The sequence below is a fragment of the Salmo trutta genome, chromosome 6, assembly GCF_901001165.1.
Source record: "Salmo trutta chromosome 6, fSalTru1.1, whole genome shotgun sequence".
NCBI lineage: Eukaryota > Metazoa > Chordata > Actinopteri > Salmoniformes > Salmonidae > Salmo > Salmo trutta.
In genome coordinates, this window is record NC_042962.1 from 506,646 (window position 1) to 533,785 (window position 27,140).

Here is a 27,140-nt window from a genome sequence, read left to right on the forward strand (position 1 = left end):
TCAATCCCATTGACCACGTCTGGGACCTGTTGGATCGGAGGGTGAGGGCTAGGGCCATTCCCCCCAGAAATGTCCGGGAACTTGCAGGTGCCTTTGGTGGAAGAGTGGGGTAACATCTCACAGCAAGAACTGGCAAATCTGGTGCAGTCCATGAGGAGGAGATGCACTGCAGTACTTAATGCAGCTGGTGGCCACACCAGATACTGACTGTTACTTTTGATTTTGACCCCCCCCCCTTTGTTCAGGGACACATTATTCAATTTCTGTTAGTCACATGTCTGTGGAACTTGTTCAGTTTATGTCTCAGTTGTTAAATCTTATATTCATACAAATATTTTTACTAGGGGGACGTATATAACCATTCTGATTTGAGGTGATGTCCAGGTAAGGGAAGACACGGAATACTAGGGGGCAGTATATAACCTTGTTGAATTGACCAGGAGGGGACAATTTACACTACCGGTCAAAAGTTTTAGAACACCTACTCATTCAAGTGTTTTTCTTTATTTTTTGTACAATTTTCTTCATTGTTGAATAATAGTGAAGACATCAAAACTATGAAATAACACATGGAATCATGTAGTTACCAAAAAAGTGTTAAACAAATCAAAATATATTTTATATTTGAGCTTCTTTAAATAGCCACCATTTGCCTTGACAGCTTTGCACACTCTTCACATTCTCTCAACCAGCGTCACCTGGAATGTTTTTCCAACGGTCTTGAAGGAGTTCCCACATATGCTGAGCACTTGTTGGCTGCTTTTCCTTCCATCTGCAGTCCGACTCATCTCAGACCATCTCAATTGGGTTGAGGTCGGAGGATTGTGGAGGCCAGGTCATCTGATGCAGCACATCATCACTGTCCTTGGTCCAATAGCCCTTACACTTTCTGGAGGTGTGTTGGGTCATTCATTGTCCTGTTGAAAAACAAATGATAATCCCACTAAGCCCAAACCTGATGGGATGGTTTATCTCTGCAGAATGCTGTGGTAGACATGCTGGTTAAGTGTGTCTTGAATTCTAAATAAATCAGACAGTGTCACCAGCAAAGCACCCCCACACCATAACACCACCTCCATGCTTCACGGTGGGAAATACACATGCTGAGATCTTCCATTCACGCACACCGCGTCTCACAAAGACACGACGGTTGGAACCAAAAATCTCCAATTTGGACTCCAGACCAAAGGACAAATTTCCACCGGTCTAATGTCCATTGCTTGTGTTTCATGGCCAAAGCAAGTCTCTTCTTCTTATTGGAGTCCTTTAGTAGTTTCTTTGCAGCAATTCGACCATGAAGGTCTGATTCAGTCTCCTCTGAACATTTGATGTTGAGATGTGTCTGTGACTTGATCTCTGAAGCATTTATTTGAGCTGCAATTTCTGAGGCTGGTAACTCTAATTAACTTATCCTCTGCAGCAGAGTTCCCTCTGGGTCTTCCATTCCTGTGGTGGTCCTCATGAGAGCCAGTTTCATCAAAGCACTTGATGGTTTTGCAACTTAACTTGAAGAAATGTTCTAAGAAATTAAAATGTTCCATATTGGCTGACCTTCATGTCTTAAAGTAATGATGGACTGTTTCTCTTTGCTTATTTGAGATGTTCTTCCCATAATATGGACTTGTCTTTTACCAAATAGGGCTATCTTCTGTATACCCCCTCTACCTTGTCACAACACAACTGTTTGGCTCAAACGCATTAAGAAGAAACTAAATTCCACAAATTAACTTTTAACAAGACCCACCTGTTAATTGAAATGCATTCCAGGTGACTACCTCTTGAAGCTGGTTGAGAGAACACCAAGCGTGTGCGAAGCTGTCATCAAGGCAAAGGGTGGCTATTTGAAAAATCTCAAATATAAAATATCTTTTGATTTGTTTAACACTTTTTTGGTTGCTTAATGATTCCATATGTGTTATTTCATAGTTTTGATGTCTGTCCTATTATTCTACAATGTAGAAAATAGTCAAACTAAAGGGGGCAGTATATAACCTTGCTGAATTGACCACGAGGGGGCAGTATATAACCTTGTTGAATTGACCACTAGGGGGCAGTATATAACCGTGTTGAATTGACATGATGTCCCAGAGAAGGTATCACAGCAATGCTTGGGTTAGGGTTAGTGACTGGTTATGTTAGTGTCTTCAGTACTAATGGTAGTGACTGGTTATAGTAGTGGTAGTGTCTTCAGTACTAATGGTAGTGACTGGTTATAGTAATGGTAGTGTCTACAGTAGCAGTGGTAGTGACTGGTTATAGTAGTGGTAGTGTCTACAGTAGTAGTGGTAGTGACTGGTTATAGTAGTGGTAGTGTCTACAGTAGTAGTGGTAGTGACTGGTTGTAGTGGTAGTGACTGGTTATAGTTATAGTAGTGGTAGTGTCTGCAGTAGTAATGGTAGTGACTGGTTATAGTAGTGGTAGTGTCTGGTTATAGTAGTGTTAGTGACTGGTTATAGTAGTGGTAGTGTCTGCAGTAGTAATGGTAGTGACTGGTTATAGTAGTGGTAGTGACTGGTTATAGTAGTGGTAGTGTCTGGTTATAGTAGTGGTAGTGTCTGGTTATAGTAGTGGTAGTGACTGGTTATAGTAGTGGTAGTGACTGGTTATAGTAGTGGTAGTGACTGGTTATAGGAGTGGTAGTGACTGGTTATAGGAGTGGTAGTGACTGGTTATAGGAGTGGTAGTGACTGGTTATAGGAGTGGTAGTGACTGGTTATAGGAGTGGTAGTGACTGGTTATAGGAGTGGTAGTGACTGGTTATAGTAGTGGTAGTGACTGGTTATAGTAGTGGTAGTGACTGGTTATAGTAGTGGTAGTGACTGGTTATAGTAGTGGTAGTGTCTGGTTATAGTAGTGGTAGTGACTGGTTATAGTAGTGGTAGTGACTGGTTATAGTAGTGGTAGTGACTGGTTATAGTAGTGGTAGTGACTGGTTATAGTAGTGGTAGTGACTGGTTATAGTAGTGGTAGTGTCTACAGTAGTAGTGGTAGTGTCTACAGTAGTAGTGGTAGTGACTGGTTATAGTAGTGGTAGTGACTGGTTATAGTAGTGGTAATGACTGGTTATAGTAGTGGTAGTGACTGGTTATAGTAGTGGTAGTGACTGGTTATAGTAGTGGTAGTGACTGGTTATAGTAGTGGTAGTGTCTGGTTATAGTAGTGGTAGTGACTGGTTATAGTAGTGGTAGTGACTGGTTATAGTAGTGGTAGTGACTGGTTATAGTAGTGGTAGTGACTGGTTATAGTAATGGTAGTGTGCAGTAGTAATGGTAGTGACTGGTTATAGTAGTGGTAGTGACTGGTTATAGTAGTGGTAGTGACTGGTTATAGTAGTGGTAGTGACTGGTTATAGTTATAGTAATGGTAGTGACTGGTTATATTAGTGATAGTGACTGGTTATAGTAGTGGTAGTGACTGGTTATAGTTATAGTAGTGGTAGTGACTGGTTATAGTAGTAGTAGTGACTGGTTATGGTAGTGGTAGTGTCAACAGTAGTAATGGTAGTGACTGGTTATAGTAGTGGTAGTGACTGGATATAGTAGTGGTAGTGACTGGTTATAGTAATGGTAGTGTCTACAGTGGTAATGGTAGTGACTGGTTATAGTAGTGGTAGTGACTGGTTATAGTAGTGGTAGTGACTGGTTATAGTAGTGGTAGTGACTGGTTATAGTAGTGGTAGTGACTGGTTATAGTAGTGGTAGTGACTGGTTATAGTAGTGGTAGTGTCTGGTTATAGTAGTGGTAGTGTCTGGTTATAGTAGTGGTAGTGACTGGTTATAGTAGTGGTAGTGACTGGTTATAGTAGTGGTAGTGACTGGTTATAGTTATAGTAGTGGTAGTGTCTGCAGTAGTAATGGTAGTGACTGGTTATAGTAGTGGTAGTGACTGGTTATAGTAGTGGTAGTGTCTGCAGTAGTAATGGTAGTGACTGGTTATAGTAGTGGTAGTGACTGGTTATAGTAGTGGTAGTGACTGGTTATAGTAGTGGTAGTGACTGGTTAAAAACTCAGCAAAAAAAGAAACGTTCTCACTGTCAACTGCGTTTATTTTCGGCAAACTTAACTTGTAAATATTTGTATGAACATAACAAGATTCAACAAATGCAACAAGTTCCACAGACATGTGACTAATAGAAATGGAATAATGTGTCCCTGAACAAAGGGGGGTCAAAATCAAAAGTAACAGTCAGTATCTGGTGTGGCCACCAGCTGCATTAAGTACTGCAGTGCATCTCCTCCTCATGGACTGCACCAGATTTGCCAGTTCTTGCTGTGAGATGTTACCCCACTCTTCCACCAAGGCACCTGCAAGTTCCCGGACATTTCTGGTGGGAATGGCCCTAGCCCTCACCCTCCGATCCAACAGGTCCCAGACGTGCTCAATGGGATTGAGATCCGGGCTCTTCGCTGGCCATGGCAGAACACTGACATTCCTGTCTAGCTGGAAATTACTCACAGAATGAGCAGTATGGCTGGTTGCATTGTCATGTTGGAGGGTCATGTCAGGATGAGCCTGCAGGAAGGGTACCACATGAGGGAGGAGGATGTCTTCCCTGTAACGCACAGCGTTGAGATTGCCTGCAATGACAACAAGCTCAGTCCGATGATGCTGTGACACACCGCCCCAGACCATGACGAACCCTCCACCTCCAAATCGATCCCGCTCCAGAGTACAGGCATCGGTGTAACGCTCATTCCTTCGTCGATAAACGCAAATTCGACCATCACCCCTGGTGAGACAAAACCACGACTCGTCATTGAAGAGCACTTTTTGCCAGTCCTGTCTGGTCCAGCGACGGTGGGTTTGTGCCCATAGGCTACGTTGTTGCCAGTGATTTCTGATGAGGACCTGCCTTACAACAGGTCTACAAGCCCTCAGTCCAGCCTCTCAGAGCCTATTTTGGACAGTCTGAGCACTGATGGAGGGATTGTGCGTTCCTGGTCTAGCTCGGGCAGTTGTTGTTGCCATCCTGTACCTGTCCTGCAGGTGTGATGTTCAGATGTACCGATCCTGTGCAGGTGTTGTTACACATGGTCTGCCACTGCGAGGACGATCAGCTGTCCGTCCTGTCTCCCTGTAGTGCTGTCTTAGGTGTCTCACAGTACGGACATGGCAATTTATTGCCCTGGCCATATCTGCAGTCCTTATGCCTCCATGCAGCATGCCTAAGACACGTTCACGCACATGAGCAGGGACCCTGGGCATCTTTCTTTTGGTGTTTTTCAGAGTCAGTAGAAAGGCCTCTATAGTGTCCTAAATTTTTATCACTGTGACCTTAATTGCCTACCGTCTGTAAGCTGTTAGTGTCTAAATGACTGTTCCACAGGTGCATGTTCATTAATTGTTTATGGTTCATTGAACAAGCATGGGAAACAGTGTTTAAACCCTTTACAATGAAGATCTGTGAAATTATCTTTTGAAAGGCAGGGTCCTGAAAAAGGGACGTTTATTTTTTTGCTGAGTTTAGTAGTGGAAGTGACTGGTTATAGTAGTGGTAGTTTCTACAGTAGTAATGGTCCATCTATTTCCTGTGTTTGGGGGTGCAAAATCCACTTGCTTTTATTTTACTCCTGCGAATTTTTCACACTCTTGCTTGTGCCTCATTCTATAAGAACGTTAAAGCGTCGTCTGGGATTTAACACATCGTCTCGACACTTACATCACAAGACAGAGAAGAAAGATCATTTGTCATTTTATTTACCCCCTTTTCTCCCCAATTTCGATCTTGTCTCATCGCTGCAACTCTCCAATGGGCTCGGGAGGTGAAAGTTGAGTCATGCGCCCTCCGAAACATGACCCACCAAACCACTCTTCTTAACACCTGCCCGCTTAAAACAGAAGCCTGCCGCACCAATGTGTCGGAGAAAACACCATTCAACTAATGACCGAGGTAAGCCTGCAGGCGCCCAGCCCGCCACAAGGAGTCATCAGCAAAACCCTCCCCTAACCCGGGAGACGCTGGGCCAATTGTGCGGCGCCCTATGGGACTCCCGATCACAGCCGGTTGCGATACAGCCCGGGATCGAACCCGGGTCTGTAGTAACACCTCTAGCTTAGGGCCTCCCGAGAGGCGCAGTGGTCTAAGACAACTTCATTTTGATGGGTCTTCATATTTTGTGGAATTTAAATGGTAATCATTTAATACAGTTGAAATGTTTACAAATTATACTGAACAAAAATATAAACACAACATGCAACAATTTAAAAGATTTTATAGAGTTACAGTTCATATAAGGAAAAGAGTTCATTGAAATAAATTCATTAGGCCCTAATCTATGGATTTCACATGACTGGGAATACAGATACCTTAAAAAACATGGGCCTCACACTGGTTCTCACACTGGGCCTCAGGATCTCCTCACGGTATTTTTGTGTTCAAGCTGCCATCGATAAAATGCAATTGTATTTGTTGTCTGTAGCTAATGCCTACCCATACCATAACCTCATCGCCACCATGAGGCACTCTGTTCTCAACGTTGACATCAGCAAATCGGCATACACGTGGTCTGTGGCTGTGAGCCCATTTGGATGTACTGCCAAGTTCTCTAAATTGATTTTGGAGGCGGCTTATTGTAGAGAAATTAACATTCAATTCTCTGGCAACAGCTCTGGTGGACATTCCTACAGTCAGCATGCCAATTGCACGCTCCCTCAAAAACTTGAGACATCTGTGGAAATTGTGTTGTGTGACAAAACTGCACATGGTGCACCTGTGTAATGACCATGCTATTTAATCATCTTCTTGATATGCCACACCTGTCAAGTGGATGGATTATCTTGTCAAAGGAGAAATGCTCACTAACAGGGATGTAAACAAATTTGTGCACAAAATTTGAGAGAATTAAGATTGCAAACAATGTAAAGTATGTATGGGTAGGTGTAATCTAGAGCCAAATGTGTAGATTTTTAATCTGAGGGTATCCTGCTATTGACACACTTGTTGAATTATGCAACAGAACGTGACAACAACAGTAATTAAGGAAACAGTCTAGACCGCAGAAGTGAGTGCAGGTAGGCCTAGACAGAGCAGGTTATTGGTTGTTGCAGCCCTGTTCCACCCCTTTATGTTAATTTGTTTTGATAAATGTAAATGTAAATGTTTGCATATAAGTCATTTAGCAGACGCTCTTATCCAGAGCGACTTACAAATTGGTGCATTCACCTTATGATATCCAGTGGAACAACCACTTTACAATAGTGCATCTAAATCTTTTAAGGGGGGGGGGGTTTAGAAGGATTACTTTATCCTATCCCAGGTATTCCTTAAAGAGGTGGGGTTTCAGGTGTCTCCGGAAGGTGGTGATTGACTCCGCTGTCCTGGCGTCGTGAGGGAGCTTGTTCCACCATTGGGGTGCCAGAGCAGCGAACAGTTTTGACTGGGCTGAGCGGGAACTGTGCTTCCTCAGAGGTAGGGAGGCGAGCAGGCCAGAGGTGGATGAACACAGTGCCCTTGTTTGGGTTTAGGGCCTGATCAGAGCCTGAAGGTACGGAGGTGCCGTTCCCCTCACAGCTCCGTAGGCAAGCAGCATGGTCTTGTAGCGGATGAGAGCTTCAACTGGAAGCCAGTGGAGAGAGCGGAGGAGCGGGGTGACGTGAGAGAACTTGGGAAGGTTGAACACCGGACGGGCTGCGGCGTTCTGGATGAGTTGTAGGGGTTTAATGGCACAGGCAGGGAGCCCAGCCAACAGCGAGTTGCAGTAGTCCAGACGGGAGATGACAGGTGCCTGGATTAGGACCTGCGCCGCTTCCTGTGTGAGGCAGGGTCGTACTCTGCGAATGTTGTAGAGCATGAGCCTACAGGATCGGGTCACCGCCTTGATGTTAGTGGAGAACGACAGGGTGTTGTCCAGGATCACGCCAAGGTTCTTAGCACTCTGGGAGGAGGACACAAGGGAGTTGTCAACCGTGATGGCGAGATCATGGAACGGGCAGTCCTTCCCCGGGAGGAAGAGCAGCTCCGTCTTGCTGAGGTTCAGCTTGAGGTGGTGATCCGTCATCCACACTGATATGTCTGCCAGACATGCAGAGATGCGATTCGCCGCCTGGTTATCAGAAGGGGGAAAGGAGAAGATTCATTGTGTGTTGTCTGCATAGCAATGATAGGAGAGACCATGTGAGGATATGACAGAGCCAAGTGACTTGGTATATAGCGAGAATAGGAGAGGGCCTAGAACTGAGCCCTGGGGGACACCAGTGGTGAGAGCGCGTGGTGCGGAGACAGATTCTCGCCACGCCACCTGGTAGGAGCGACCTGTCAGGTAGGACGCAATCCAAGCGAGGGCCGTGCCGGAGATGCCCAACTCGGAGAGGGTGGAGAGGAGGATCTGATGGTTCACAGTATCAAAGGCAGCAGATAGGTCTAGAAGGATGAGAGCAGAGGAGAGAGAGTTAGCTTTAGCAGTGCGGAGAGCCTCCGTGACACAGAAGAGCAGTCTCAGTTGAATGCCAAGTCTTGAAACCTGACTGATTAGGATCAAGAAGGTCATTCTGAGAGAGATAGCAGGAGAGCTGGCCAAGGACGGCACGTTCAAGAGTTTGAGAGAAAAGAAAAAAGGGATACTGGTCTGTAGTTGACATCGGAGGGATCGAGTGTAGGTTTTTTCAGAAGGGGTGCAACTCTCGCTCTCTTGAAGACGGAAGGGACGTAGCCAGCGGTCAAGGATGAGTTGATGAGCGAGGTGAGGTAGGGGAGAAGGTCTCCGGAAATGGTCTGGAGAAGAGGGGATAGGGTCAAGTGGGCAGGTTGTTGGGCGGCCGGCCGTCACAAGACGCGAGATTTCATCTGGAGAGAGAGGGGAGAAAGAGGTCAAAGCACAGGGTAGGGCAGTGTGAGCAGGACCAGCGGTGTCGTTTGACTTAGCAAACGAGGACCGGATATCGTCAACCTTTTCAAAATGGGTGACGAAGTCATCCGCAGAGAGGGAGGAGGAGGATTCAGGAGAGAGGAGAAGGTAGCAAAGAGCTTCCTAGGGTTAGAGGCAGATGCTTGGAATTTAGAGTGGTAGAAAGTAGCTTTAGCAGCAGAGACAGAAGAGGTGAATGTAGAGAGGAGGGAGTGAAAGGATGCCAGGTCCGCAGGGAGGCGAGTTTTCCTCCATTTCCGCTCGGCTGCCCGGAGCCCTGTTCTGTGAGCTCGCAGTGAGTCGTCGAGCCACGGAGCAGGAGGGGAGGACCGAGCCGGCCTGGAGGATAGGGGACAGAGAAAATCAAAGGATGCAGAAAGGGAGGAGAGGAGGGTTGAGGAGGCAGAATCAGGAGATAGGTTGGAGAAGGTTTGAGCAGAGGGAAGAGATGATAGGATGGAAGAGGAGAGAGTAGCGGGAGAGAGAGAGCGAAGGTTGGGACGGCGCAATACCATCCGAGTAGGGGCAGAGTGAGAAGTGTTGGATGAGAGCGAGAGGGAAAAGGATACAAGGTAGTGGTCGGAGACTTGGAGGGGAGTTGCAATGAGATTAGTGGAAGAACAGCATCTAGTAAAGATGAGGTCAAGCGTATTGCCTGCCTTGTGAGTAGGGGGGGAAGGTGAGAGGGTGAGGTCAAAAGAGGAGAGGAGTGGAAAGAAGGAGGCAGAGAGGAATGAGTCAAAGGTAGACGTGGGGAGGTTAAAGTCACCCAGAACTGTGAGAGGTGAGCCATCCTCAGGAAAGGAACTTATCAAGGCGTCAAGCTCATTGATGAACTCTCCAAGGGAACCTGGAGGGCGATAAATGATAAGGATGTTAAGCTTGAAAGGGCTGGTAACTGACAGCATGGAATTCAAATGAGGAGATAGACAGATGGGTCAGGGGAGAAAGAGAGAATGTCCACTTGGGAGAGATGAGGATTCCAGTGCCACCACCCCGCTGGCTCGATGCTCTAGGGGTATGCGAGAACACGTGGGCAGACGAGGAGAGAGCAGTAGGAGTAGCAGTGTTATCTGTGGTAATCCATGTTTCCGTCAGCGCCAGGAAGTCTAGGGACTGGAGGGTAGCATAGGCTGAGATGAACTCAGCCTTGTTGGCCGCAGACCGGCAGTTCCAGAGGCTGCCGGAGACCTGGAACTCCACGTGGGTCGTGCGCGCTTGGACCACCAGGTTAGAGTGGCAGCGGCCATGCGGTGTGAAGCGTTTGTATGGCCTGTGCAGAGGGGAGAGAACAGGCATAGACAAACACATAGTTGACAAGCTAAAGAAGAGGCTACGCTAATGCAAAGGATATTGGAATGACAAGTGGACTACACGTCTCGAATGTTCAGAAAGTTAAGCTTACGTTGCAAAAATCTTAGACTAAAATGACGAAAATGATACAGTACTGCTGGCTGGTGGAGTAGGCTAGCTAGCAGTGGCTGCGTTGTTGACTTTGTTAGAACGTGTAGCTGGCTAGGTAACCTCGATAGTTTCAGTACTACACCTTGTCATGATACACCCATTGTATTTATGCAAATGAGGCACATGTCCTTTTCTTCATTTTAACATAAAATATATTTAAAAAAAATACCTGATATTAGAAAAGATATATTTGAGTGCATTCTAAGAAAAATGTGAACAATAAATGGAATACCTGAATTCCGACCAAAATCCCTGAACCCCGTTCATTATATTATATGTTCGTGCCAAAAAAATGTTTGTGCTGTAGATCAGTCAGTAAAATGTTGTGTGTTAGATCAGTCAGTAAAATGTTGTGTGTTAGATCAGTCAGTAAAATGTTGTGTGTTAGATCAGTCAGTAAAATGTTATAGATCAGTCAATATCTGATGGATAAAAAGAAATGTCCAACTGTTGCATTTAATATAATTGTTTTTAAAACCTTTTAATAATGTTGATGACCATTGCTACTTGTGGTTTAATCACCACCAACTGACCGACCAGGTACGCAGGTTATGTGCCCTGTCCTCCAGGGGCCCCATTGATTTTGTTAGTCACAGATATATGAACATGACATAAGAATTGCAGGAAATTAGCTTTACAACTGCAACACTTAAAATCCAAATCACCTTTTTCTACACCCTATGGAAAATTGTTTAGAATTACAGGAAGTTAACTTTAACAAAAATTATCCAACAAATAAACGCCTGTTTCAAGTAAACGCTGGGTCTAAATCAAATCAAATGTTATTAGTCACAGTGAAATGCCGAATACAACAGGTGTAGTAGACCTCGCAGTGAAATGCCGAATACAACATGTGTAGTAGACCTCGCAGTGAAATGCCGAATACAACAGGTGTAGTAGACCTCACAGTGAAATGCCGAATACAACAGGTGTAGTAGACCTCACAGTGAAATGCCGAATTCAACAGGTGTAGTAGACCTCACAGTGAAATGCCGAATACAACAGGTGTAGTAGACCTCACAGTGAAATGCCGAATACAACAGGTGTAGTAGACCTCACAGTGAAATGCCGAATACAACAGGTGTAGTAGACCTCACAGTGAAATGCCGAATTCAACAGGTGTAGTAGACCTCACAGTGAAATGCCGAATACAACAGGTGTAGTAGACCTCACAGTGAAATGCCGAATACAACAGGTGTAGTAGACCTCACAGTGAAATGCCGAATACAACAGGTGTAGTAGACCTCACAGTGAAATGCCGAATACAACAGGTGTAGTAGACCTCACAGTGAAATGCCGAATACAACAGGTGTAGTAGACCTCACAGTGAAATGCCGAATACAACAGGTGTAGTAGACCTCACAGTGAAATGCCGAAAACAACAGGTGTAGTAGACCTCACAGTGAAATGCCGAAAACAACAGGTGTAGTAGACCTCACAGTGAAATGCCGAATACAACAGGTGGTGTAGACCTCACAGTGAAATGCCGAATACAACAGGTGTAGTAGACTTCACAGTGAAATGCCGAATACAACAGGTGTAGTAGACTTCACAGTGAAATGCCGAATACAACAGGTGTAGTAGACCTCGCAGTGAAATGCCGAATACAACATGTGTAGTAGACCTCGCAGTGAAATGCCGAATACAACAGGTGTAGTAGACCTCACAGTGAAATGCCGAATACAACAGGTGTAGTAGACCTCACAGTGAAATGCCGAATTCAACAGGTGTAGTAGACCTCACAGTGAAATGCCGAATACAACAGGTGTAGTAGACCTCACAGTGAAATGCCGAATACAACAGGTGTAGTAGACCTCACAGTGAAATGCCGAATACAACAGGTGTAGTAGACCTCACAGTGAAATGCCGAATTCAACAGGTGTAGTAGACCTCACAGTGAAATGCCGAATACAACAGGTGTAGTAGACCTCACAGTGAAATGCCGAATACAACAGGTGTAGTAGACCTCACAGTGAAATGCCGAATACAACAGGTGTAGTAGACCTCACAGTGAAATGCCGAATACAACAGGTGTAGTAGACCTCACAGTGAAATGCCGAATACAACAGGTGTAGTAGACCTCACAGTGAAATGCCGAATACAACAGGTGTAGTAGACCTCACAGTGAAATGCCGAAAACAACAGGTGTAGTAGACCTCACAGTGAAATGCCGAAAACAACAGGTGTAGTAGACCTCACAGTGAAATGCCGAATACAACAGGTGGTGTAGACCTCACAGTGAAATGCCGAATACAACAGGTGTAGTAGACTTCACAGTGAAATGCCGAATACAACAGGTGTAGTAGACTTCACAGTGAAATGCCGAATACAACAGGTGTAGTAGACCTCACAGTGAAATGCCGAATACAACAGGTGTAGTAGACCTCACAGTGAAATGCCGAAAACAACAGGTGTAGTAGACCTCACAGTGAAACGCCGAATACAACAGGTGTAGTAGACCTCACAGTGAAATGCTGAATACAACAGGTGTAGTAGACCTCACAGTGAAACGCCGAATACAACAGGTGTAGTAGACCTCACAGTGAAACGCCGAATACAACAGGTGTAGTAGACCTCAGTGAAACGCCGAATACAACAGGTGTAGTAGACCTCAGTGAAACGCCGAATACAACAGGTGTAGTAGACCTCAGTGAAATGCCGAATACAACAGGTGTAGTAGACCTCAGTGAAATGCCGAATACAACAGGTGTAGTAGACCTCAGTGAAATGCCGAATACAACAGGTGTAGTAGACCTCAGTGAAATGCCGAAAACAACAGGTGGTGTAGACCTCACAGTGAAATGCTGAATACTACAGGTTCACCTTACAGTGAAATGCTGAATACTACAGGTTCACCTTACAGTGAAATGCTTACTTACAAGCCCTAAAAATGCATTTAAGAAAAATACCCCAAATATTAAGAATTAAAAGTAACAAATAATTAATTAAAGAGCAGCAGTAAAATAACAATAGCGAGACTATATACAGGGGTACCGGTACAGAGTCAATGTCGAGGCAATTGAGGTAATATGTACATGTAGGTAGATTTAAAGTAACTTTGCATAGACAATTAACAGAGAGTAGCAGCAGTGCAAAAGGGGGGGGGGGGCAATGTAAATAGTCTGGGTAGCCATTTGATTAGCTGTTCAGGAGTCTTATGGCTTGGGGGTAGAAGCCTCTTGGACCCAGACTTGGCACTCCGGTATCGCTTGCCGTGCGGTAGCGGAGAGAACAGCCTATGACCAGGGTGGCTGGAGTCTTTGATAATTTTACAAATGTATTGTTTATGAGGTTACCTTGAATTACCATGAATTGTTTACCAGGTTTCATGTTTGATTAGCCATTGGCTGATAACAGCTTAGAACGGCTAGCTAACTGGCAAGCACAAAAACATTCAACAACTTCGGGAGTGCAGACCCTTAGAAATCGTCCGATTGCCCTCTAGTGGCGAAAGTAAAACTGCCAAAAATGCACAGTCAGAGAGAAGAATAAGGAATGTTTTCCTTCTAAGACAAAATAAATGTGACACAATGTGTAAACCATAACACAGTGCAGGAAATGAATAAATTGATTAAAATGCTGGATGTGAATGCTGGAATTAAACAATTAACTATGCAAATGAGCAAAAGCTGTGTGCATTAATGAAATAGACACCTGGCTCAAATAGAAGCTTGTCTCTAAGAAGCACTGGTTGTGTTCAGTGGTTTAGGCCAGGGGTCCCCTAACGTTTTCACTCGGTGTCCCCTTTCCAGCATTGGGGAACATCCCGCACGCACGTGCACACGCCACGTCATTTCTTCGCGTCATGAACAGTGCTTGTGCCCAAACTGTTCACACCCCTCTTTTTGTTGGAGAGAATTTTGCAAGTTTGAAGCTTATTTACTGCAATTCTACACATTTCGTCATGGGGTGCAAAGAAAATGTTGTCGTTTTAAAAGCTACTTTTCTTGCAATTCTATATATTTTGCCGTGTCTAATTCATGTGAAGCCGGACTGGGGGCGGGGACCACTGATTTAAGCAAATAGACACTTGGGCTATTAATTTAAGTTTTATAGTAGATTAATATTATTTTGTCAAATAATTTGCATACAGGGAGGGACCAGATAATCTGGTCACAATACAGACACAGTGGATGGATAAGAGACATTATACCATGTGTAAACTCATATCTGAAAATGTGGTCACAATCAGAATGTGGACCAGATCAGAACCACGGATGCATATTAGTGCCAGGTATAAACGAGGCTAGATAGAGAGAGAGACAGAGGTGGTCTACTCTACTCAGTAGCCTGGAGGCTAAGTCGACTAAGTGGAGAGAGAGTGTTATAAACTCAACAGTGTGAATAATGTATGGTAGACTCTGTCATGCAGAGAACTGGAGAATGTTGAATCACAGCTCTGAGCTCACACCAACAGACCACAGCAGATCTCTCCCCCTGTTATAATGTCTCTGGCCCCTGCCTCCTATCAATGTGTTATAATGTCTCTGGCCCCTGCCTCCTATCAATGTGTTATAATGTCTCTGGCCCCTGCCTCCTATCAATGTGTTATAATGTCTCTGGCCCCTGCCTCCTATCAATGTGTATAGTATAATGTCTCTCTCCCCCTGCCTCCTATCAATGTGTATAGTATAATGTCTCTGGCCACTGGCTCTCCTGCCTCCTATCAATGTGTATAGTATAATGTCTCTGGACTACCAGTGACCTGCTGTCAGTTATTTAGCATTATAATATAACATTATTGTTATTTTACCTTTATTTAACTAGGCAAGTCAGTTAAGAACAAACTCTTATTTCACAATGACGGTCTAGGAACAGTGGGTTAACTGCCTTGTTCAGGGGCAGAACGACAGATTTTGTACCTTGTCAGCTCGAGGATTCGAACTTGCAACCTTTCGGTTACTAGTCCAACGCTCTAACCACTAGGCTAACCACTGCCGCCCCATATAACACCTGGTGCCAGTTAGGACATTGCCTGTTATCCAATGTAGTCAGATGCTGTAGCCAGATACTGTAGTCTGATGCTGTAGTCAATACAGACACTGTAGTCAGATATCTCTGTTCTGTGAGTATTGGAAGAATAGCTCCAGTTCAAACAGGTAATTTCCTGTAATTGGTATTTTTTTTTAAATAACGGTATCAGTCACCAGCAATACACTGTATTATGAGTCAGGAATACAGCCATTAAAATACAATTAGCTTCACAATGCAGTTGTTCTGATATCTCATTTACTGTGTCAATGTCTTGCCAAATGCATCAGTTGCACAAAATGCAGCCATTTTGTAGTGAGAAAGGAAGTGAGGAAAACACTGGGGTTTGACAGGACATGTATGAGTGTTCTAGAAGGAAGATGCCAGAAATATGCATATTTAAAAACACACTCCAGGCCACTCGAGCATCTTAAACCAGTAATAAAGTATGTAGTCATTATAATGGACTTATACATTATAATGACCTATACATTTATCTATATTATAATGACATATACATTTACCTACTGTAACGTCCGTCGTTAGGAATGGACCAAGGCGCAGCGGGTTTGTGGATACTCATAGTTTAATTTAAAAAAAAGAGTAACGCATCCACGGTGAAAAAACAATAAACAAGACAGCAGCAACAGTTTTACAGGCTCTACAAACGCAGCGCAAAAACAACCACCCAACAACCCCAAAGATAAACACACACACCTATATAGGACTTCCAATCAAAGGCAACTCAACACACCTGCCTTCAATTGGAAGTCCCAATCAACAACACAAACATTCACACACACACAAAACTACCACGTCCTGACCCCAAAACTAATACAATAGCTCCATCTGCTGGTCAGGACGTGACACCTACATTATAATGACATATATATTTATATACATTATATATACATTATAATTTATCTACATTATAATGACATATACATTTATCTACATTATAATGACTATATTTATATACATTGTAATGACCTATATATTTATATACATTATAATGACCTATATATTTATATACATTATAATGACCTATACATTTATATACATTATAATGGACCTACAGTGGGGGAAAAAAGTATTTGATCCCCTGCTGATTTTGTACGTTTGCCCACTGACAAAGAAATGATCAGTCTATAATTTTAATGGTAGGTTCATTTGAACAGTGAGAGACAGAATAACAACAACAAAAATCCAGAAAAATGCATGTCAAAAATTTTATAAATTGATTTGCATTTTAATGAGGGAAATAAGTATTTGACCCCTCTGCAAAACATGACTTAGTACTTGGTGGCAAAACCCTTGTTGGCATTCACAGAGGTCAGACATTTCTTGTAGTTGGCCACCAGGTTTGCACACATCTCAGGAGGGATTTTGTCCCACTCCTCTTTGCAGATCTTCTCCAAGTCATTAAGGTTTCAAGGCTGACATTTGGCAACTCCAACCTTCAGCTCCCTCCACAGATTTTCTATGGGATTAAGGTGCTTCTTCTTGAGCCACTCCTTTGTTGCCTTGGCCATGTGTTTTGGGTCATTGTCATGCTGGAATACCCATCCACGACCCATTGTCAATGCCCTGGCAGCTGCAGGAGAGTAGGAGGGGAAACACTGAAAACCCTGCTTCTCCCGAGGGATCTCCTGCACTCTGAACCACCTCCTCCTGCTGCGCGCATTCCTTACAGAACCTCCCGTAGTGCTAACAGTCCTACTGTTCCACTGTGTACATCGCTAATGTCTCTTGCTGCGCGAGTTCCTTATTGAACCTCCCGTAGTGCTAACAGTCCTACAGTCCCATGTTGTTACTATACAGCATCCAGACAGATCTATTTATAAACCAGCCATATACAGATGTTTAATTATTCAGACGTAAAGCAGACTTTTGTCTTTAGGACTGTCTCTCTGGGGACACCGTAGAGCACTTTGCTCTCCATTCTGCCGCCCTTTACTCTATGTGAGAGGAAAAAGTATAGAAACAGCTATGCTACAAATAAACCCAGATGTATTTTCCACTCTAGGAAGTTATTCATTGTGTATTCCAGAGTTACATATCACAAACACTTACACTACTATAACACTTGTCTCATTGGTTGTCAATATTACAGAAATTTCAGCTAGAAACATATTAACCAGCTGTTTCTGACATAATCAATAAAGAAGACCCCAGACGACTCTGCTGTTGCATCAGACTCCAGACCAATGCTGATTTCCTACTGTCAAGGTGAGCGTTACTGGTGGAGAAGTCAGGTGCAGGAGGAGTCGGGGTGCAGGAGGAGTCGAGGTGCAGGAGGAGTCGGGGTGCAGGAGGAGTCGGGGTGCAGGAGGAGTCGAGGTGCAGGAGGAGTCGGGGTGCAGGAGGAGTCAGGGTGCAGGAGAGCAGAGAGTTGTGAACAGGCGAACACTTTAGGCAGAGGCAATAAAACAGACAGACACCACTGCGACAAAACCTCCAGCCAAAGGTAAAAAGTGCAAGGTGCGAAACAGTCACAAAAATGATCAAATGTTTTACAATAAACATCCTTCGTGGAAAAACCACGGAATAACTGGGCAAAACCCAGCCTGGCGCGTAACACGAAACACGTAACAAAAACCAATTTCACACAAAGACATGGGGGGGAACAGAGGAATAAATACATGCAGTGTGATTGGGAATGAAAACCAGGTGTGCAGGGAACAAGACAAAACAAATGGAACATTGAAAAATGGAGCGGCGATGGCTAGAAAGCCGGTGACGTCGACCGCTGAACGAACGAGGAGAGGAGCAGACTTCAGCGGATGTCGTGACACCTCCCTTATTTTCTACAGCCATCAAAGTAGTTTGATGCAACAGAAGTTTAACGTTTGTCAAACTAGACTAAACTATTGATTATGTCAAACAGATGGTTAATGTGTTTCTAGCTGAAATTTCTATAATGTTAACAACTAATGAGACAAGTATTTGTGATATGTAATTTAAGGCCATGTGGCAAACAATAACGCAAGCACTAGGGATGGAGGTGTGATCGCGCGGGGCAGATGAGATATAGTCGTTCGTGTGAGTGTAAATTGTTGTTTGTATGTATACGTTTGTATCTGGAGTGAAAATATATAAACAAATAAAATAAAGAAAGCCATGTAAATACACACATCTCCTTTCCAGCACCAATTTATAGATAAAAAAAAATATTCTGATCTTGTATATTATTTAGGGTTAGGAAAGTATTTATGAATATCCAAAAACAGATTTGGAGAGCCTTTACGCCTGAAATATACACTACCGTTCAAAAGTTTGGAGTCACTTAGAAATGTCCTTGTTTTTGAAAGAAAAGCACATCATTTTAAAAGGCTAATTGATCATTAGAAAACCCTTTTGCAATTATGTTAGCACAGCTGAAAACTGTTTTTCTGATTAAAGAAGCAATAAAACTAGCCTTCTTTAGACTAGTAGAGTATCTGGAGTATCAGCTTTTGTGGATTTGATTACAGGCTCAAAATGGCCAGAAACAAAGGACTTTCTTCTGAAACTCATCAGTCTATTCTTGTTCTGAGAAATGAAGGCTATTCCATGCGAGAAATTGCCAAAAAACTGAAGATCTCGTACAATGCTGTGTACTACTCCCTTCACAGAACAGTGCAAACTGGATCTAACTAGAATAGCAAGAGGAGTGGGAGGCCCCGGTGCACAACTGAGCAAGAGGACAATTACATTAGTGTCTAGTTTGAGAAACAGACGCCACACAAGTCCTCAACCGGCATCTTTATGAATTAGTACCCGCAAAACACCAGTCTCAACATCAACAGTCTTAATCTTTTATTTTATTGGCCAGTCTGAGATGACTTTTTCTCTACCATTACTACTGTAGACACTACCACTACTATAATCAGTCACTACCATTACTATAACCAGTCACTACCATTACTATAACCAGTCACTACCACTACTATAACCAGTCACTACCACTACTATAACCAGTCACTACCACTACTATAACCAGTCACTACCACTACTATAACCAGTCACTACCACTACTATAACCAGTCACTACCACTACTATAACCAGTCACTACCACTACTATAACCAGTCACTACCACTACTATAACCAGTCACTACCACTACTACTGTAGACACTACCACTACTATAACCAGTCACTACCATTACTATAACCAGTCACTACCACTACTATAACCAGTCACTACCACTACTATAACCAGTCACTACCATTACTACTGTAGACACTACCACTACTATAACCAGACACTACCACTACTATAACCAGTCACTACCACTACTACTGTAGACACTACCACTACTATAACCAGTCACTACCACTACTACTGTAGACACTACCACTACTATAACCAGTCACTACCACTACTATAACTATAACCAGTCACTACCATTACTACTGTAGACACTACCACTACTATAACCAGTCACTACCACTACTAATGTAGACACTACCACTACTATAACCAGTCACTACCACTACTATAACCAGTCACTACCACTACTACTGTAGACACTACCACTACTACTGTAGACACTACCACTACTATAACCAGTCACTACCACTACTATAACCAGTCACTACCACTACTATAACCAGTCACTACCACTACTATAACCAGTCACTACCACTACTATAACCAGTCACTACCACTACTATAACCAGTACCTACCACTACTATAACCAGTCACTACCATTACTACTGTAGACACTACCACTACTATAACCAGTCACTACCACTACTACTGTAGACACTACCACTACTTTAATATAACCAGTCACTACCACTACTACTGCATGTCATGCCTGCTCTCGCTTCCCCTGTCTGGCGCTCGAGGGCCCTTCATTACGCACACCTTTCACCATTGTTACGCGCATCAGCACCTCATGGGACTCACCTGGACTCTATTACCTCATTGATTGCCTCCCTTATATCTGTTTCTTCGCCGTGTCTGCATTACTGCGCTTTGTTCCCCTTGTCTTGTTTCATGTCCGTTGTTTATTAAATATTCACTCCCTGTACTTGCTTCTCGTCTCCCAGCATGTCCTTACACTGAAGATACTACCAGTACTATAACTCTGGCCTGTGTTTATCGGTGTTAAATTAAGGGGAGAAATATTTACATCAGAACCTCAAATCTCTACGATCAATTTAGGACAGGGATGAAGCGCAGCTTTGAGTCTGAACACAAACTTTACCCAGTCTAATCCAGCCATAGTCTGATATAAACTTTACTCTGTAAACAGAACACCCAGAGGGAGCAAGCTTAAAAAACGTATCCAGCTTCTGACCAGCAGCATTGACCATCTGAGCCAGACAGCTCCAGTGTTGTCTTATCCAGAGCGATTTACAGGAGCAATCGATGTACCGTTGCTCAAGGGTACATCGATAGATTTTTCACCTCTTTGGCTACGGGATTCAAACTAGCACCCTTTCAATGACTGGCCCAACGCTCTTAACTGCTAGGCTACCTGCACACCAAACAACCATTTCTCTCTCTCCACCACATGGCACCCAGAAGTCCAAAACCTAATGTGGGCTAGCCACGCCCTTCCTTTTATCAATTCCAAACAGGAAATTGCCTCAGAGTATCCCTGATAGTATAGCTAAATATCCACCCCTAGTGGGTGTGGAGTGTGATTATGTGAACGTGTTATCTAAATATATCTTAAAAACTACAATTTCCTAACAATAGTCTGACACACAACCATGGTTCTTTAAATATTTTATTTGCAATGGTTTGAGCGAGTGGTGAACACTTTAAAACCTTCACGGAAAATTCAGTTTTCTGCCAATATAACAAACTATTTCCATCTATATGTACACGGAAATAAAAAGGACAGCATATCAAAAATAAAGAGTGGTTTTGTGTGTTAACATCAACATAACAAGTTAATAACAACTTGTTGTTCACTTGTAGTCCTAGTGAGTAACATGAGCGTAGCATGTTGTGGTGCTTTTACATACTGTTTCATAATGTTACTAGTGCTGCATGCATTATACCAGCTAACTATACATTATGCACTCAAAAGAATCCATTTCAAAAAGACAATATAGAATCATAGTATTCAGTTAAACAACATCCAGTTCTCGAGCAACAAGTTGAACATTGTACGAACTTTTTAAAAACACAAGTGAATACACATGTTTTATACTGGAAAACTTACTACACAATTAAAATTGTTGTTAACTCTGTGTCTTATTGGACTGTTTACAATATTATTTTCACATAATTCATAATGACCATGCCAGCAATAACTGAAAATAAATGATCAATTAAACACTTTGATCAAATATCCGAAGTTTGAACACAGTAAAGTACATAGTTGATTATGAGAACGTATAAGAGGTACTTTGGTAGATACACAGCTGCATCACACACACACACACACACACACACACACACACACACACACACACACACACACACACACACACACACTAGTGAGGGACAGAGATTTGAGGCTTCAATCTTTTTTCAGAATCGTCATCAAAATGTTAAAACGTTTCAAATGAACATAAATATTCACATAGGAATGTAAAAACTTCATCAAGCTTTTATTAAAATGTAGCCAGCTCCACCAGCGAACACTAAGCCTAACAACTAGCTATACCAGCTAACACTAACACTAAGAACTAGCAATATCAGCTAACCCTAACAGCTAGCTATACTAGCTAACAATAATAGCTGGTTATATCAGCTAACCCTAACAGCTAGCCATATCAGCTAACACTAACAGCTAACTATACCAGCTAACACTAACAGCTAGCTATATCAGCTAACACACACACAAAATGTTTTATTTAACCTTTATTTAACTAGGCAAGTGAGTCAAGAACAAATTCATATTTACAATGACGGCCTACACCGGCCGAAGCTGGGCCAATTGTGCGCCGCCCTATGGGACTCCCAATCAGCTAGCTATACTAGCGAACACTAATAGCTAGATACACCAGCTAACACTAACAACTAGCTATATCATACCATACCAGCTAACTATACTAGCTAACACTAACTATAACAGCTAGCTATACTAGCTAACACTAACCGTAACAGCTAGCTATACTAGCTAACACTAACTATAACAGCTAGCTATACTAGCTAACACTAACCCTAACAACTAACTATACTGGCAAACACTAACCCCAATAGCTAACTATATCAGCTAAGACTAACACTAACAGCTAGCTATACTTGCTAACACCAACCCTAACAGCTAACTATACCAGCTAACACTAACAGCTAGCTATACTTGCTAACACCAACCCTAACAGCTAACTATACCAGCTAACACTAACAGCTTGCTATACCGACTAACCCTAACCCATACAGCTAGCTATATCAGCTAACCCTAACAGCTAGCTATATCAGCTAACCATAGCAGCTAGCTATACCAGCTAACACTAATCCTAACAGCCAGCTACACTAGCTAACACTATCCCTAACAGCTAGCTATATCAGCTAACCATAGCAGCTAGCTACACTAGCTAACACTATCCCTAACAGCCAGCTACACTAGCTAACACTATCCCTAACAGCTAGCTATATCAGCTAACCATAGCAGCTAGCTATACCAGCTAACACTAACCCTAACAGCTAGCTATACCAGCTAACACTAACCCTAACAGCTCTATATCAACTAACACTAAGCCTAACAGCTCTATATCAACTAACACTAAGCCTAACAGCTCTATATCAACTAACACTAACTTGAACAGCAAGCTATACTACCATAGCTAACTGACTATACTGGCTAACACTAACCATACTAACTATACCAGCTAACTATACCACTAACTATACCAGCTAAGACTAACCCTAACAGCTATCTATACTAGCTAACACTAACAACTAGCTATATCAACTAACACTAACAGATAGCTATATCAGCTAACACTAACCCTAACAGCTAGCTAAATCAGCTAGCACTTACCCTAACAGCTAGCTATACTTGCTAACACTAACCATAACAGCTAGCTATACAAACTAACACTAACCACAACAGCTAGCTATACTAGCTAACACTAACAGCTAGCTATATCAGCTAACCCCAACAGCTTGCTATACCATCTAACACTAACAGCTAGCTTTACCAGCTAACAATAACAATAACAGCTAGCTGTATGAGCTAACACTAACAGCTAGCTATATCAGCTAACCCTAACAGCTAGCTAGCTAAGCCTAACTATATGAGAATGATCATGCAGAGAATGATAGTGCAGAGATGGGCATATGTTACTCCATCATTACTATTCAGCATCCTATCAGCTGGTCTGGAGCTCCATCCAAACCCATCCTCATTATTCAGCTGGTCTGGAGCTCCATCCAAACCCATCCTCATTATTCAGCTGGTCTGGAGCTCCATCCAAACCCATCCTCATTATTCAGCTGGTCTGGAGCTCCATCCAAACCCATCCTCATTATTCAGCTGGTCTGAAGCTCCATCCAAACCCATCATTATTCAGCATCCTATCAGCTGGTCTGGAGCTCCATCCAAACCCATCAATACTATTCAGCTGGTCTGGAGCTCCATCCAAACCCATCATTATTCAGCTGGTCTGAAGCTCCATCCAAACCCATCATTATTCAGCATCCTATCAGCTGGTCTGGAGCTCCATCCAAACCCATCATTATTCAGCTGGTCTGGAGCTCCATCCAAACCCATCATTATTCAGCTGGTCTGGAGCTCCATCCAAACCCATCATTATTCAGCATCCTATCAGCTGGTCTGGAGCTCCATCCAAACCCATCATTATCCAGCATCCTATCAGCTGGTCTGAAGCTGTACACCGTTCTGTCTCAGACAAGGCTTACATTTGCAGGTTGCATTTTGGTTACACTGGTGGATGTTTCAGCATGGGGGTAAGGAGTCAGGCAGTACCTGGACAGTGGATGGACGGATGACGAATGGATGAGTGGATAGATGGATGAGTGGACAGATGAGTGGATAGATTAATGAATGGGTCAGCTTAACGTACAGCATCAACGTACATGATGAGACAGACAGACAGACAGACAGACAGACAGACAGACAGACAGACAGACAGACAGACAGACAGACAGGGTCCCTGAGGGACCAGACGATAGGATGGACAGTGAGGGAGAGGGGGAGAGTAGTAGTGAGGGAGGGTGGTAGTGAGGGAGAGGGGGAGAGTGATAGTAAGGGAGAGTGGGAGAGATGAAGAGGGAGAGAGGGGTAGTGGGGGAGAGGGGAAGAGCGGTAGTGAGGGAGAACGGGAGTGAGGGAGAGAGGTAGTGAGGGAGAGAGGTAGTGAGGGAGAGGGGGAGAGGGGTAGTGAGGAAGAGGGGTAGTGAGGGAGAGTAGTAGTGAGGGAGAGAGGGAGAGTGGGAGTGAGGGAGAGTGGGAGTGAGGGAGAGGGGAGTGAGGGATTGATTTGACTTCATTTTCCAGTCAGCAGCTGTAATGTTTGGTAAAGCATCAGGGATTATAAAAGTTTGAAATTGATTTTTCACAGATTCAAATTCTTCTGGACAGGTGCTGGCCCGAGGCTGTTTCCCTTCCCTTCCTATCCTCCCCTGTCCTGTGCCAAGCTGTCCTGTCCTTTCCTATCCTGTCCTAAACTGTACAGGGCTCTATCCTGTCCTCTCCTGTCCTGAGTTGTCCTCGGCTCTGTCCTGTCCTGGGCTGTCCTGTCTTGGGCTTTGTCCTGTCCTTGGCTCCTGTCCTGTTGTCCTCATAATGGCCTCCACTCAGGAACAGGAACCAGATAGGAAACAGGAAGCAGGTAGGAACCAGCAAGACCTAGCACTGTATTGTCCTCTCTTGTCCTCAGCTGTCCCTGTCCTGGGCTCTGTCCTGTCCTGGGCTCTGTCCTGGGCTCTGCTCTGTCCTGTCCTGGGCTCTGTCCTGGGCTCTGTCCTGGGCTCTGTCCTGGGCTCTGCTCTGTCCTGTCCTGGGCTCTGTCCTGTCCTGGGCTCTGTCCTGTCCTGTCCTTGGCTCTGTCCTGTCCTGGGCTCTCCTCTGCCCTGTCCTGGGCTCTGCTCTGTCCTGTCCTGGGCTCTGTCCTGTCCTGTCCTTGGCTCTGTCCTGTCCTGGGCTCTGCCCTGTCCTGTCCTTGGCTCTGTCCTGTCCTGGGCTCTGCTCTGTCCTGTCCTGGGCTCTGCTCTGTCCTGGGCTCTGCTCTGTCCTGTCCTGGGCTCTGCTCTGTCCTGTCCTGGGCTCTGCTCTGTCCTGTCCTGGGCTCTGCTCTGTCCTGTCCTGGGCTCTCCTCTGCCCTGTCCTGGCCTCTGCTTTGTCCTGTCCTGGGCTCTGCTCTGTCCTGTCCTGGGCTCTGTCCTGTCCTGTCCTTGGCTCTGTCCTGTCCTGGGCTCTGCTCTGTCCTGTCCTGGGCTCTGTCCTGTCCTGTCCTTGGCTCTGTCCTGTCCTGGGCTCTGCTCTGTCCTGTCCTGGGCTCTGCTCTGTCCTGGGCTCTGCTCTGTTCTGTCCTGGGCTCTGCTCTGTCCTGTCCTGGGCTCTGCTCTGTCCTGTCCTGGGCTCTGCTCTGTCCTGTCCTGGGCTCTGCTCTGTCCTGGGCTCTGCTCTGTCCTGTCCTGGGCTCTGTTCTGTCCTGTCCTGGGCTCTGTCCTGTCCTGTCCTGGGCTCTGCTCTGACCTGGGCTCTGCTCTGTCCTGTCCTGGGCTCTGCCCTGTCCTGGGCTCTGCTCTGTCATGTCCTGGGCTCTGTCCTGTCCTGGGCTGCCCTGTCCTGGGCTCTGTCCTGTCCTTGGCCCCTGTCCTGTGGTCCTCATAATGTCCTCCACTCAGGAACAGGAAGCAGGTAGGAACCAGCAGGACCTAGCACCACAGGGAGAGCCCATAACAATGTATGGTTCTCACTACGTTGTACGTAATGCTCCCAGGCACCCGAGGGGTTTCTCTAGTGTTCCAATGCTCCCAGGCACCCGAGGGGTTTTTCCGGTGTTCCAATGCTCCCAGGCACCCGAGGGGTTTCTCCAGTGTTCCAATGCTCCCAGGCACCCGTGGGGTTTCTCCGGTGTTCCCAGGCACCCGAGGGGTTTCTCTAATGTTCCAATGCTCCCAGCACCCGAGGGGTTTCTCCAGTGTTCCAATGCTCCCAGGCACCCGAGGGGTTTCTCCAGTGTTCCAATGCTCCCAGGCACCCGAGGGGTTTCTCCAGTGTTCCAATGCTCCCAGGCACCCGTGGGGTTTCTCCAGTGTTCCATCAGGTCACATTCCAGGAACAGTCCAAATGTTCTAAGGGAACGTTATCTCACAACACAACAGGAAGCAGCCCTTTCACATTCCCCAACATCCTTACATTCAGACAGACACTTCATTGTGTGAAAGGCAGGTGTGTTTGTGTGTGTGATTGACTGACTGACTGACTGAGTGTGTGCTTGGATGTGTGTGTGTGCGTATCTCTGTATGTGTTTTTTTAACTGTGTGTGTGTTTGTGTATCTCTGTACGCGTGTTTGTATCTGTGTGTGTGTGTGTATCTCTGTACCTGTGTGTATCTCTGTATGTGTGTGTGTGTATCTCTGTATCTCTGTATGTGTGTGTGTATCTATGTGTGTGTGTATCTATGTGTGTGTGTGTCTCTCTCTTTCTCTGTGTGTGTGTGTGTGTCTATGTGTGTGTGTGTGTCTATGTGTGTGTGTGTCTCTCGTTCTCTGTGTGTGTGTGTCTATGTGTGTGTATCTATGTATGTGTGTGTGTGTCTATGTGTGTGTGTGTGTGTATCTATGTGTGTGTGTGTGTGTGTGTGTGTGTGTGTATCTATGTGTGTGTGTCTATGTATGTGTGTGTGTGTATCTATGTGTGTGTATCTATCTATGTATGTGTGTGTGTGTGTGTGTGTGTGTGTGTGTGTATCTATGTGTGTGTATGTCTCTGTGTGTGTA